Here is a 15,765-nt window from a genome sequence, read left to right as displayed (position 1 = left end):
CACGACCAGCCGGCTCCCAAGTGAGCGTGACCGGTGGCTCAGGTGGTCCGTGCTTCAACTGCGGCCGCGTCGGCCATTTCTCGAGGGAGTGCCCGTATCCGAGGCCGGGAGCCGCGGTGAGTGCCCCACGACCACCGCCGGCTCAGTCAGCACCGCAGTCTTCGCAGGCGACCCACGTTCCCAAGCGTGGTCGAGCTCGCCATACTACCGCCAACGAGGTTCAGGAGGGTGACACCGTCCTGATGGGTACGTTGGATATGAGTTTCAACTCTGACATCTTTTCTGCAGTGGTTTTGTTTGATTCAGGAGCCTCTCACTCCTTTATATCTTCGGATTATGTTTGGAAGAGTGGGTTGAGAGTCAGTGCTACCCACACACCGTATCTTATAGATGCCCCGGGGGCCAAAGTTCTAATCAACTAGTGTGTGAATAAAGCGGCGGTAATTGTCAACGAAGTGCCCTTCTTTGTCAATCTGTTAGTGATGAACTCGAAGGGAATTGATGTTATTCTGGGAATGAATTGGCTCTCCAAGAACAAGGCTGTGTTGGACTATGCTCGGCGAACCGTCACCCTAAATGGTCTGTCAGGTACTCGGGTCAAGTTGAAGCTAAAGGGGGTCAAGTCCTGCCTGTTCGCCATAAAGGCTGTCCCCGCCAGGATTATGGAGACCATTCCTGTGGTGTGGGAATTTCCGGATGTCTTTCCGGATGAGTTGCCTGGAATGCCGCCTGGCAGGGCAGTGGAGTTCTCGATTGATCTCGTGCCCGGTGCGGCCCCGATTTCGAAGAAGATGTATAAGATGTCGCCAGTTGAGCTAGTTGAGCTGAAGAAGCAGATTCAGGAGCTGCTGGCGAAGGGTTTCATTCGTCCAAGTTCCTCACCTTGGGGATGCTCGGCTCTATTTGTGAACAAGAAAGATGACACTCTCCGGATGTGTGTTGATTACCGTCCGCTGAATGCAGTCACGGTGAAGAATGTGTATCCGCTTCCTAGGATTGACATCTTGTTTGATCAGTTGACTGGAGCCCGAGTCTTCTCAAAGATTGACTTAAGGCTGGGCTATCATCAGATCAAGGTCCGGCCAGAGGATATTCCAAAGACAGCGTTCTCTACTCGATATGGCTTGTATGAATTCACCGTTATGTCGTTTGGCTTGACTAATGCGCCGGCTTTCTTTATGTACCTCATGAACTCGGTGTTCATGGAGGAATTGGACAAGTTTGTCATTGTTTTCATCGACGACATTCTGATATACTCCAAGACTGAGCAAGAACACATTGGGCATCTCCGTGTTGTTCTGGGCAGACTCCGAGAGCATCAGCTGTACGCCAAGTTCAGCATGTGTGAGTTCTGGCTCAGGGAGGTGGCCTTTCTGGGACATGTTCTATCAGAGAACGGGGTGGCAGTTGACCCGAGCAAGGTGCAGGATGTGCTCGACTGGGTTCAACCCCAGAATGTCAGTGAGATCCAGAGTTTTCTTGGACTTGCGGGCTATTACCGCCGGTTCATTGAGAACTTCTCCAAGGTTGCGAAGCCAATGACCGAGTTGTTGAAGCAAGGCAGCGTGTTTGATTGGTCAGATGCCTGTGAGTCTGCCTTCCAGACATTGAAGAAGCTGCTCACGACCGCTCCAGTGCTTACTCAGCCTGATGTGACCAGAGGGTTTGATGTGTATTGCGACGCGTCCGGGATCGGTCTCGGCTGTGTTTTGATGCAGGAGGACCGAGTCGTTGCATATGCATCCCGACAGTTGAAGCGTCATGAGGAGAACTACCCGACACATGATCTTGAACTTGCAGCTGTCGTGCACGCTCTGAAGATGTGGCGCCACTACTTGATGGGCAACTTGTGCCGTATCTACACGGATCATAAGAGTTTGAAGTACATTTTCACGCAGGCGGATTTGAACATGAGGCAGCGAAGATGGCTCGAGTTGATCAAAGACTACGAGCTGGAGGTTCACTACCATCCTGGCAAGGCGAATGTGGTCGCCGATGCTTTGAGTCGAAAGGCTCATTGTCACTGTCTTGTAGCCTCACCGATGGATTCCACGTTGTGTGATGAGTTCCGGCGTCTTGGGCTTGATATGGTGTCAGACGGTTTTATTGCAAATCTAGAAATCAAGTCCACGCTCATTGATGAAATTAAGGTTGCTCAGAGGGATGATAAGGGTATGGCCCGAATTCGAGAGAAGAGAAAGATCGGGCAGGCCTTGTGTTTTACTGAGGATGATCAGGGCGTTATCTGGTTTGGGAACCGTCTAATGGTTCCGAGGGTCGAGGCGCTGAGGAAGAAGATCCTTGATGAGGCTCACGATTCGTTGCTGTCCATTCACCCAGGCAGTACGAAGATGTATCAGGATTTGAAACCCCGTTTCTGGTGGACTCGCATGAAGCGGGAGATTGCTAGGTATGTGTCTGAGTGCGATGTCTGCCGAAGGGTGAAGGCTGAGCACGTCAAGCCTGCCGGCACACTCCAGCCTTTGCCCATTCCATCTTGGAAGTGAGAGGAAGTTGGGATGGATTTCATTACCGGCTTACCGAAGACTTCGAGTGGGTATGACTCTATTTGGGTCATCGTGGACCGGTTGACAAAGTCCGCACACTTCCTTCCTGTCAGAACCACTTATTCTGCTAAGCAGTATGCGGAATTGTACCTCACTAGAATTGTTTGCCTCCATGGGGTGCCGAAGAAGATCATCTCTGATCGAGGTACACAGTTTACTTCTCATTTCTGGAGAAATTTCCAGGAGGCTATGGAGACTGAGTTGTTCCACAGCATGGCGTATCACCCACAGACGGATGGTCAGACGGAGAGGGTAAATCAGATTCTCGAAGATATGCTCCGTGCTTGTGTACTCACTTATGGGAAGAAGTGGGACATATGCCTGCCGTTCGCGGAATTTTCGTATAACAACAGTTTCCAGGCTAGTATAGAGATGGCGCCATTTGAGGCCCTTTATGGTCGGAGGTGCCGTACGCCGCTGAATTGGTCCGAATCCGGCGAGCGGGCTTTTCTAGGTCTGGATTTGGTCAAGGAGGCAGAAGACCATGTCCAGAATATCCGCAAGAGTATTCTCACGGCCTAGTCAAGGCAGAAGAGCTATGCAGATCGACGTCGCCGAGAGCTCACATTTGAGGTGGGGGATCGTGTGTACCTGAAGGTCTCACCTCTCAAAGGCGTTCGTCGATTCCAAGTCCGAGGCAAACTGGCGCCTCGGTATGTTGGGCCATTTCAGATTCTAGCTCGGCGTGGAGAGGTTGCATATCAATTGGAGTTGCCGCCGTCCCTCTCCGCGGTACATAATGTGTTCCATGTCTCACAACTCAAGAAGTGTCTCCGAGTCCCGACCGATGTCGTTGATGTTGCGCCTGAAGAATTGCAACCGGACTTGACGTATTGTGAGAAGCCAATGCGAGTCTTGGATGAAACCGAGCGCAAAACGCGACGGGGTTCAATCAAATTCTTGAAGATTCAGTGGAGTAACCACTCTGAGTCCGAAGCGACTTGGGAGCGGGAAGATCAGCTTCGTTCCGAGTATCCTGAGTTCTTTGAGAATTTGTAATACCAATGTAATATAGCGTATTTGGAATCTCTCGCATGTATGTGTTCATCTCTATGATTGAATAAAAATCTGCGTTGGATTCCATCTCATGCGTCATGATGTCGGCTCACAACCTGCTAAGTCATCACAGCGTTCTCATTGTTCCCTCTACGGCTCGTACCGAATCTCGGGACGAGATTCTTTTAAGGGGGGGAGGTTTGTCACGGCCCAGAGTTTCTAAAACATGTAGTTAAGTGCTAATGGGCGTCATTAGCATCATTTGTTTGGTTTTGAGCAATTTTAGGCATTTCAATTTTCAATTAAACAAATTGTAAAAATCAATATTAGTTGATGCATTGTCAAGCAACTCACCATATTGCTATACAACATAGGGCTGGAAACAATTTTAGAAATTAATAGATGTCAGGAGGAGAATATAAATGAATTTTCCCAAATTTTTGGGATTTGTTTTAAAGGCATAAAAATCAAAACAAGTTAGAAAAGCTTGCCTGTTTAGAGAATTTTCATTTGAATTTGGTGCAAGCTTTTTGGGTCAAACAAGGTAAAATGGATTGTTCATGATTTATAGAAGCCAACAAAATTTGTTCCACAATTTTTAGACCACAGTAAGACCTCCACCTTGATAACCAAAGTAGTGAAGGTATTTTTGCCTGGCGGTCACTGTTCGTCGGCCCCACCTGTCATCCCCTTCGCTCAGACAGCCTCTGCTCCCCCTTCTCCCGCTCTCACAGAGCAAGGCGGTGCCGCAATCCTTGACTTCGGTGGCCATCTCCACGTTGCCGGCCAAAAGATCGGCCCAGGCCTTATCTCCTCCTTCGCCTCTGCTTTATATCTCTCTCTCCCTCGCTTGCTCTTCCTGTCGCCCAGCACACCACAGCGCCGAGCTGCATTGCGCCGCGCCGCTGGCCAAGTCCGACGCGCCACCGGCAAGCTCCCTCGAGCCCGAGCCCAGTGGAGCCGCAGGGAAGAGCGCCCCGAGCTCCACCGCCGTTTCCCCTCCTTCCCCGGCCGTTTCCCGCAAGGATTGGAGCCATCCACGCCTTCTTCCCCAACGGCGGCAGCCGAACTCCGCCGCCCTTCGTCGAACCGCCGTGCCCTCGCTTCTCCGGCCCAACCTGCTGCACGGTGAGCTTCCCCGTGTTCCTGTACACCTTATGCGCGCGCCGTTTTCCTCCCGTCCCGTCACCGGCGCGTGTGTCCGCGATGACCGAGCCGCCGCCGCCTCCCCGCGCGTGCCGCCTGCCGTGCCGTCGTCGAGCTCGTCGGCTGGCAAACGCGCCGTTAGGTCCACGTGCTTGCGTAGAACGCGTAGGGTGCTCGGTTAGGATTATTGCACCGCCGTTCGCCGACGGCGAGGCAAAGCCGTGCCGCCGCCGTGAAGTCCCGCTGTCTGCCGCCGCTAACCATCCTCCGGCCGTCACCAGCGACCGCGTATGCCTCAAATGGATCCGCGCGCTCGTGCTGGTGCCGCAGCTGTCCCTCCCGGCCGCCTGACCTGCGCCGCTCGCCTCCGGCGGGCACGAACCGAGCCCCGCCCGGCCGCGCTGCGCAGTGTCCTGGGCGCGAGTCGATTTTGACTCGGGTCAAAATACGCCGGCCCCACTGTCAGTCGCAGCAGCTGGCCGAACCCGAGTGGAAAAAGGTTTAGGGTATTTAAGTATTAAAAAAAAATCGAAAATTGCGAAATGAATATTTATTTAGTTGATAAATCGGCTGAAAACTTGAAAAGTGCAGAGGAAATTGTGTAGAGCTCCAAATTTCCTAAAACCAATTTTGTTGGTTTTGTTGTATCATGATCTGTCCATTAAAAATACCAGTGGCCATGAAATGTGTGCTGTTAATTATTGAATTAATAAAATATGTCTAAGCTTTGATAATTTATAATTAAAGTTTGGTATTCCCAAAATTGATGAATCTAATTTTGTTGGCCTTGTACCATCATACTCTGCACATGAAAAATACTAGGTGTTGTGAAATGTATAATTAAATTTGTTCAATTAATGAAATGTGTTTAATCTTCAATAATTCATAAACAATTTTTGATGAGTCCAAAATTTGTAAGTCCAACTTTGTTAATCTTGTTAAATTATGCCATGTTCAGTAAAAGTGCTAGGGTTTATGAAATGCTTACTGAGGATTGGTGAGTTGTCAAAATGGTTTCAATCTTTCAACATTTCATGTTTTGTTGGTCCATAAATAGAGTTGTGTAAATTATATTAGTGGGTTCCCTGTTTCCTTAAAAGGGTCACCTTCATGTTAAGTATAGTTAGTTTTCTTTTTAGGTTTAAACTGAGAGTTAAGCTTAATCAATTTAGGAAGTTATTAAATGCTGAATAATAATTCAGATCAGGAAATCCTTAAGGCTTTTAACTCATGGCATAAGTGCATTGCATCTCCACTGTTGTCTTACAGTGAAGCATCTTTCGTTGCATGTCATTCATATTCATTACATTGCATGCGTGATTCTTTTAGGGAACTTCGACCCGGCGAGCGAGGCGAACGAGGCTGTCCCCGGAGGTTCCTGCAGTGGTGATCATGACTCGGGTAGCTGTGAGCAGCAGCTAGGGCAGCAAGGTAAGCATCTATCATATTGCACTGTGTCTACTTGAAAATCTAATATGTTATCTACGCTTATGTATACATTGCATGTGTCGGGTTCCGAGTTGGGTAGAACCTATGCCTATGCATTCTTCTATTTTGGTCACGTGTCATGTGTTATTCCATTGGAGCCTAGTGGTGTCATCGCGGTCTGATTTTAGTTCGCTATGCTTAGTGGTACTTAGGCTTTCCGGTAGAAGTCGACGACGGCGTCCACTGTTGTCGCGAGCCTAGGGCTTTTTACCTGTTCACATTTGTGGTTATGTTATTGATGTGTCGGTTGTTGAGTGGTGAGTTGAGACGAGGTGTGGGCGGTGTTAGGGGTGTCATCTGCTCACGAGGAGTCCTCAGGCAGTTCGGGAAGGGAACCCGGACACCGTAGACCGCTTGCACCGGTTAAGCACCGATCATCGGTGTAGTCGGCTTTAGCACTTACCTTACTCACCACATGCTGATATAATGGTAGGCGAGCCGATTACCTTCGCAGACGTGGTCATGTGGGCCTCGTCATAGACGGTGTGAGTCCGGTTTGAGTCCGGGCTTTTAGCGGTATTAGTTTGCTCGGGGAGTAGTTCTAATACCGTCGTGCCGAGCTATGGTTGATCCACATGGTTGGGCCTGGTTAGGAAAGGTTGTCACGGGTACCCCCTTGTGTACATCTTAGCGGGTGGCACAAGCCGTATGGTCCCTGTGTCGTGTGGGTCCAGGAGTATCCCCCTGCAGGGTGTATAATCAGTTCGAACTGCCGCGCTCTCGGTCATGAGCATCGCTATCGCTTATCTCCACCGAGCGACCATGTTTGGTCGTAGAGTTTCGATGTGGGTTGTGACATGGTTGGATTGGGGTGGTTTGGTCGGTATGTGGTCGGTGGTTTGGTGGTATTGGCTTACTTTTATACACTTGTTGTTTACATGTCTGATATGGTCAGTTGGTTGGCAAAGTTTGAGTTGGTGGTTGGTTAAGTCAGTTGCTTACACCTAGAGTCTAGGTTGCTTACCGCTTAATGAACTTAAACATGTCTTAATCCTTGCTACAGCTTTAAATGCATGATCCTTGGAGTCGAGAATATATATATATACTCATACTGTGTAAGACTTGCTAGTACCTTCGTACTAAGGGTGCTGCCCTTAAGTTGCTTTCAGGTTCGCAGGTTGGCAAGGAAGAGGCTGTGTTCGGCTACTTTGTGCCTGCCGATCAGGGTGGCGGGCAGGAGTAGCACCTTCTACTCCGAACTCCGGCGCTTTTGGTATGGAGCCTAAGGGCATACGGCTCCATACTCTTTTGTTGTATATGTTTATCTTCCGCTGCGTAGTTGTGGTTGTTCCTCTTTTGTTGTAAATTGTGGAAGCAGTTGCTTGTTTAAGAATTGTAATCCAGTTTAATTACTTGCTCTCTATTAAACTGTGTTGTGATATTTGAGTTGGAAGGCATGTGTTCCGATCCTGGGCACAAAACACGTGCCGGGACTACCGGAATAGTATTCTGGTTAATCGTCGAGGTTGTGATTATGAATAATGATCCTCCTGATGATTAATTAGAATACTATTTGGACGGTCCTCACACTGTATAGGGGTCGAAAGGGGGTGAAGCATGTGGGTCGTGTGACCATGGTTCAGAGGGACCACAAGACTTTTGGAGGCTCCTCAACCCATAGGCCTTTAGCCAGGCCTACGAGGTGCTAATTTAAGCCTGGGAGAATGTTTCAATTGGCACACGCGATGGTGCTATTGGACTGAGGATGACGCACAGTGGCGAAGCACAGCTCGATGCCAAGTTCGCCACAAAACTCTTTGAAGGGTCTGGAGTCAAATTGTGTTCTGTTGCTGACTGTGAGTTGTCACAGAACACCGAAGTGGCAGATTTTGTTCTTCCAGAAGAAACTCATGACATTCCTCGATGTGATTGCCATGAGGGGCTCAGCCTCGACACATTTTGAGAAGTACTCCAATGCCACAACCACGTATCGAAGGTTGCCCTTAGCCCGTAGGAATGGTTCGATGAGATCCATTCCCCAGCGCGCCAGAGGCCAGACGGGGGTGATTGGTTGTTGGGGAGGCGGGGGTCAGTGGCTCTGGTGCCCCATCCACTAGCATCCTTGGTAGGTGCGCATGAGTTCCTTTGCATCGAACATAACCATGCGCCAGTTGAGCCCCTGGCATAGTGCCTTTCTAGCAAGGGCACGGGGTGCTAAGTGGTTGCCTGAGAGCCCTTCGTGAATTTCTTAGAGGAGGTTGGCCCTTTCTTGCTTGGTGACACAAGAGGGGGGCACAGATCCCCGCTTTATAAAGGATGCCGTCAACCACGAGGTCGCCCCTAGCACGGTGTTCCATGCGACAGAGTGCAACAGGGTCGTCTGGCTCCTCTACTCCGTTTAAGATGGAAAGGAGGGGGACCCTCTAGTTTGGGGCTCCAATAAGAAGAACAACGGTCGTTGTCTTATCTAGGATGTCAACTGTTGGCCGATGGAGGACCTCAAAGAAGGCGCCTAATGGCAAGTCTCCATTCCTAGCAGCGGCTTTTCCCAGTGCATATGTCTATTCGTTGTCTGTTCATGGTATGCTTTGTACTGTTATACCACAAAACAACCGTTCGCCTTTGCAGATGGCCTCGAGGTATCTTGCTAGGTCTGAATGGTGAGCTTGGAAGCTCTTGTCTATGTGCCCCCACCACGACCTGAGAGTCATTCTTGATGATGATTCTGGTGGCTCCAAAGGCTCGGGCCTTGTGGAGGCCCAAGAGGACGGCTTCATATTTATTAATGTTGTTTGTTGTCTTGAACTCTAACCGGGCAACGAACTTGGCCTGCTAGTGAAAGTACTTGATATCGCCTAGAGGGGGGTGAATAGGCAAAATCTGAAAAATAAAACTTCGTAGTAGATTACAGCGTCCGAATACACCGAGTCAATCTGGAGACTCCGTGTTATACAGACCCGGGTACTCTGAGTGAACCTGGATAGTCCGTCCTAAACAGGAAATCAAAAAATAAGAACTTTTATGCAAATCTACGTTGGTCTATGAGTTACCATAGGTTCTAACTGATTTCTCAAGACTTATTGACCAACAACCTACAACTACACACTCACAAGCAAGTAGATAGGGGCAAATCATCCAAAATCAAATAGAGCAAGAAAATATATAAAAAGTAATGGAGACAAGAATTTGTATCCTGAAGTTCTACCACTCCAAAAAGAAGTGCCTACATCTGCGTTGAGGAGCTCACAAAGAGCCGAGTCTCTTTCAACCCTTTCCTCACCCAAGCGACCACCAAGATCAAGCTGGGGTTACTTACTCAAATCATTGGGGTAATACAAAACTTCTCGAGGCACTCCACAATCTTGGGTGCTCTCCTAGCGATGCCTAACCATCTAGGAGCTCAAGGCTCCAAGAGTAAAGAACGCGGATTGACAGCTTGGCGATGAACTCAAGTGCTCAAGATTGGATTTAAGCTCACTAGCTCTTAGTCTCACTCTCCCAACCCTACTCTCCAAATCCTCAAATATTTAAGACTTTAGAGGAGTTAGGAGGGCTATTGAATAGCTATGAATGAGTTTAATGGCTATGAATGAGTTTGTCCACGAGTTGTTCAACAGCTAATAAAGGAGGGGTGAGGGGGTATTTATACCCTCCCCCTAAATCTAGCCGTTACTGTGCTTTTTGAACTGATCTAAAGTATCCGGGTCAATCCTGAGACTCCGGATTGGCACAAATCACACAACCAAGAGTCTGTCAAGACCCAACCCAGAGGGTCCGAATGAAAACAGAATCTCGGAGTATCCAGGTCAACCCAGAGGGCCCGGGTGAAACTTTTAGGCTCTAACTGAGACTCTCTATCGGAGTATAGTCTGAAGACTCTGGTCACCCAGAGTATCCGGGCCAACCTGGAGACTCCAGGCTGCTGTCCAGAATCTGGAGTATCCGGGCCAACCCGGAGACTCCGGGTTTAGACAAAAAAAACAGCACTTTCCCAGTGTCCATGGATTATTGTGACTCTCAATTTTTGGTTCTAAAAGGATACTTGAGCACTAAGACACCATCAAAACTATCAATACACATCCTTCTTCATAGAACGGCATTCCTAAACGCAATTTCGAAAATAAAGTGAATTAAAACATATTGAGTGACTACATGCCGCTTCTCTTTCCTTTTGAGGGATGTCATCATCGTTTAACTTCTCTATCGAAACTAAAACATGTTCATAACCTCAATAAACACGTTAGTCCCTTAATCATTTGTCATCAATTAGCCAAACACATAGGGGGCCTAGATGCATTTTCAATCTCCCCCTTTTTGGTGATTGATGACAACACGATTATAACTTACAAAAGATAATTGAATTAAAGATTTTTGAATTATAAGATATATGGTAAGCTCCCCCTAAATATGTGCATTGATTGAAATTTGAATTCGAGATCAAATGCACATATTTAATGAAATTTTTGCGAGAGCTCCCCCTACATCTTAGCATCCATTGGGGTGAAACAAGTGTGAGTGAACATGATAAACGAAATGCGTATGACATGGTATATAACATAACAAAAGAAAGAGAAAAATAAACATTACATCAAGCATCACATCACATAGCAATAATCTCACACTAACGACTTAAGTCATTAAAAAATTAAAAGTACGATACCAAGCACACCACACATAGTCATCACATATTATTACAATAGGCTTACATGTCCAACAAAAATGAAAAAGGAATAAACTAAGATATCTCTCTCCCCTTTGGCATCAAGCACCAAAAAGAAAGAGAAAAAGATGTAGAACTAGTCGCTGCCCTCATACTCCTCATTTTCGTCTCCATCCCCACTTCCAGTAGCATCATCATCATCATGAGGACTTTCCTTGGCACCACCATAGGCTTCTTCCTCTTCTTCGGATTCTTCTTCTATTTCTTGAGCATGAGACGTTCCGGTGCCCCCAACAGCAGATTGAGCTTCATCATACCAAGCCCAAGGATTTTCAAAAACTTCTAGCAAACTTCTGGCTCACTCACATCTTCTTCTGAGGCAACTGGAGAGCAAGGAGGCTCAATCCTCAAATTAGAATAGTAGCCTTTTTCCTCTCCTCAAGCTTTCTCAACCTCACATTTGTCTTGTCTTTATACTCCTTTATATTTACAGCATTATGAGTGCAAACATTGAAAATAGCTTTTAGTGCACTCTTGATAAAGGATGGTGTGCTATGAGAGGAACGTGCACGCCTTGGTGTAGTCCTTTGAGAGGCACTAGGAGCAGTCAAAGGAGGGGAAGGTGGCATAGCGGGAATGTATCTTGAGCTAATCAACCTCACCCTATATGGCTCATGCTTCACTTCTTAAAGAAGTTCTTCTTTGTGACCTTTTCAATCATGTACACGATGTAAGGGGCATAGATACAACTCCTGCTAGGTGTGTAGGATGTAATATGAATTTCTTCCCAGGTGAAATCCACCACTCTGAAAGGTTCACTTTCACTGGCCACCTAGCAAGCAGATTTCTGCTTACCCATTGAACAGTAGGTGGCATCCCCACTTTTAGGAGTTAAAGTGGAACGGAACAAGAAATTTAGGCATTGGTAGAAAGCTCTCATGCCTTTGGTTGTGCCATGAGTCATTGGACCTTGATTCTCATACATAAAATCCAATTCATCAGAAGCTAGATGCTACTCAGTATGGATTTTAGTCTTGCTTGAATCACGGATATCAAAACCAAACAAGTGACCAAATGTTCTATACTTGATTTGATATCTCTCTCCTTCTATCATCCAATGCATTGTTTGGTTCTCCTCATGATCAAAGTGAAGTGGCATAGAATTGAGCTATGACTTCAACACTCCAATTATACTTCAACACCAAAATTCTTTTAATCCTTTTGTATTCACATGCTGCAATGACCTCATTGAAGATAGGATCATTCTTGCCAGCCATAGAGTCCCAGTCAATCCATTGCATACGAGATTCGAGTTTCTTCTTCTTAAGGATCACACTTTCATAAAAATCTGCCTGAAAGTCATTTCAAAAGTGATGATCCGTCATACTCTTCTCATAGTCAAAGGGATCCTCCTCTCTTTCTTTCTTGGCCCTGCCGGCCCTTTTCATGTAATCCACCATTCTCCTAGGCACATCAGATAAAGTGCATGTTCTGAGGGGTTGTTGAAGCTTTAAAGGTTGCACATAGACCCTTTCTTCTTGTTCCTCATCACTTTCTTCTCCATGATCTCTTGATCCTGAAGCCACTACTTTGACTTTCCCTCTATTAGCTGCCTTCTTTGTTCTCCGTCTAGGCAAGGTAGTGCCAAGAGGCACATTGGCGGTTTGAGCCAGTTCTTCAATCCGAATCCCACCCGATGAACCGGCATCCTTTTAGTGGCCTTGTGGACACACCCATGGCCACTACATCTGCCACTGCCACTCCCATTTCCACCAGATTCAGCCAGCTGCGGAAGAGCATCGCTTTGAGCATGCGGATCAAATCAAGCTTTCGTCCTTCTTTGATAAGTTTGAGAGTCAAACTTGTCACGGCCCATATGGATATACCTTGAGATATATATGAATAGAACACTTGAGATTCACGAAGTATTGCACAAGATCTGAACTGATAAACATCTCTCACATGAACTAAAACTGGACAGCTCGGAGTATCCGAGCCAACCCGGATACTCCGGGTAGCCCAACTCCGAGTGGAATGATATGGGATTTTGGTCATTTTTCCAATACATTGCAAAACCCTTGGAGTAAATGTGATTCTAGGATGGATAAGGAACATTTCTACCAAAGGAATTCGATCTAGATTAAGACATTGAGAGATCGGGTTAAACGTTCTTGAGGAGTACCTTTATGTCACACAATGCATAGAGAGTCAATTCAGAGGGAGGACCGGAGAATCCGACCTAGAGTTGAAGTTGATTTGATGATGAACTTGCAAATTCCACAATGAAGTCTTGAAATCGCCGGAGGGGGCTTCTCCACAGTGAGAGGGTGAAAGAGGAGTTGTAAAAGATGAAGTGAAGGGGTAACTTCTCGGGAAGATAAAAAGTCCAGATGACCCAGAGTATCCGGGTGAACCCGGAGACTCCGGGTTGGAAATTAATTCCAAACTGAGAAGCTCTCTCGAAGGGGAACCCGGACCCTCCGGATTGAGTGACAGTATCCAGAGACTCCGAGTGAACCTGGACACTCCGGGTCCTATCAACCAGATAGAACAGAGAAGGTCCTGAAGACCTCTTGAATCTGGATACTCCAGACCATGCTGGATACTCCGAGTTCTGGAGATGACTGAACTTGAAAAATTGAGATGAGATTTGACACGGATCTTTTGGAGAGAGGATAGTTAGACATATAAGAAATTTTCACTACTTGTGATCAGCCAACAAACAACAATACATAACTATGATCACAAGTAGCAAATTATGATCAAAAGATCAAAGAACCAAATATTTTTTTTAAAATAGCACACAAATGATATTTTTGCAAACTTCTAGCTACCAAAGCTATAAAGCTAAAACAATCAATTGTGTGCAACATATCAAACCACGTTGCAAGAGTCTAGGATATTTAGCCCACTTCTTAACTCGCAAAATCTTTGCACATCTAGTGGCTTGGTGAGGATATCGGCTAGTTGTTTTTCGGTTCTCACATTGTGAATATCGATATCCCCTTTGATTGAGTGATCTCTCAAGAAATGATGTTCTATGTCTATATGTTTGGTTCTTGAGTGTTGCATCGGATTGTTGGCTATTTTGATGGTACTCTCAGTGTCACATAAAAGTGGGACTTTGGTCTTGTTGTAGCCATAATCTCTCAAGGTTTGTCTTATCCAAAGAAGTTAAGCACAACAAGCGCATGCAGCAACATACTCAGCTTTGGCGGTGGATAGGGCTACGAAATTTTGTCTCATTGATGACCAAGACACCAAGGACCTACCCAAAATTGGCAAGTCCCAAATGTTCTCTTCCTATCCACTTTGCAACTGGCATAATCGGAATCCGAATAGCCGATGAGTTCAAAGGATGAGCCTTTATGATACCATAATCCAAGGTAAGGTGTATGAACCAAATATCTAAGAATTCTCTTAACGGACACTAATGGCACTCTTTTGGAGCGCCTTGAAATCTTGCACACATGCACACACTAAGCATAATATCAGGTCTAGATGCACAAAGGTAAAGCAAAGATCCTATCATGGAGAGATATACCATTTGATCCACTACCTTCCCATGTTCATTGAGATCGAGATGTCCATTGGCTTGCATGGGAGTCTTGATAGGCTTCGCATTCTCCATGTCAAACTTCTTAATCATATCTTTGATTTACTTGGTTTGACATATGAAGGTCCCTTCCTTGAATTGTTTGATTTGAAATCCTACAAAGAACTTTAACTCTCCCATCATTGACATTTCAAACCTCTTGGTCATGATCCTACTAAACTCTTCAAAAACATTTCGTTAGTAGAACCAAATATAATGTCATAGACATATATTTGGCAAACAAATAAATCATTATCAATATTTTTACTGAAAAGAGTAGAATCAGCTTTGCCTATTTCGACACCTTTCTAGATAAGAAAATCCATGAGGCATTCATACCATGCTCTAGGTGCTTGCTTAATCCCATAGAGCGCCTTATGGAATTTATACACATGATGAGGATACTTAGGATCATCAAATCTGAGTGCTTTCTCCACATAAACCAATTTGGAGATTGGTCCATTAAGAAAAGCTCTTCACATCCATTTGATATAGCTTGAAATCATGGTGAATAGCATAGGCAAGTAATATTTGAATAGACTCAAGCCTAGCTACGGGAGCATAGGTCTCACCAAAATCCAAACCTTCGATTTGTGTGAAGCCTTGAGCAACCAACCTTGCCTTGTTCCCTGTCACGATCTCGTTCTCATCTTTCTTATTACGGAAGACCCATTTGGTGGCAATCACGTTTTGATTGGGTCTTTCCACCAATGACCATACTTCATTTCTCTTGAAGTTGTTGAGATCTTCTTGCATAGCCATCACCCAATCTGGATCTTCAAGTGCATCATCTACCTTCAAAGGTTCCAAAGATGAGACAAAAGAGTAATATTCACAAAAATTTACAATTCTAGAATGAGTGGTTACTCCCTTTTGTATATCACCAAGTATGTTGTCGACGGGGTGATCTCTTTGGACACTTTGATGAACTCTTGGGTGTGGCACTTTCAATTGGGGTTGAATGTCTTCCATCAAGGAATTTGTTGGAGTCATCATGAACTTGATCTTGATCTAGACCTTGGTTTTGATCTTGAGTTAGTGTAGATGGCTCCACTTGAGTTGATGAAGATGGATGAACTTGATCATTATTGGCCACTTGTAGTTCTTGGGGCTCTAGAGGCTTAATTTCACCTATTGTCATCTTCTTTATCACCTCACTTGGAATTTCTTCATTTCCTAAAATATTAGGATCAACTTGCTCCACTTGGGAGCCATTAGATTCATCAAATATCACGTTACGCGCAATTTCAACACAACCGGTGGTTTTGTTGAAAACACGATAGGCGTAGGCATCTGATCTATAACTAAGCAAGAAATCTTCATCTACTTTAGGAGCAAATTTAGAACTTCTTACTTTCTTATTTAGAATAAAG

Source organism: Phragmites australis, chromosome 6, assembly GCF_958298935.1.
Source record: "Phragmites australis chromosome 6, lpPhrAust1.1, whole genome shotgun sequence".
Lineage (NCBI taxonomy): Eukaryota > Viridiplantae > Streptophyta > Magnoliopsida > Poales > Poaceae > Phragmites > Phragmites australis.
This window is presented reverse-complemented; position numbering follows the sequence as displayed.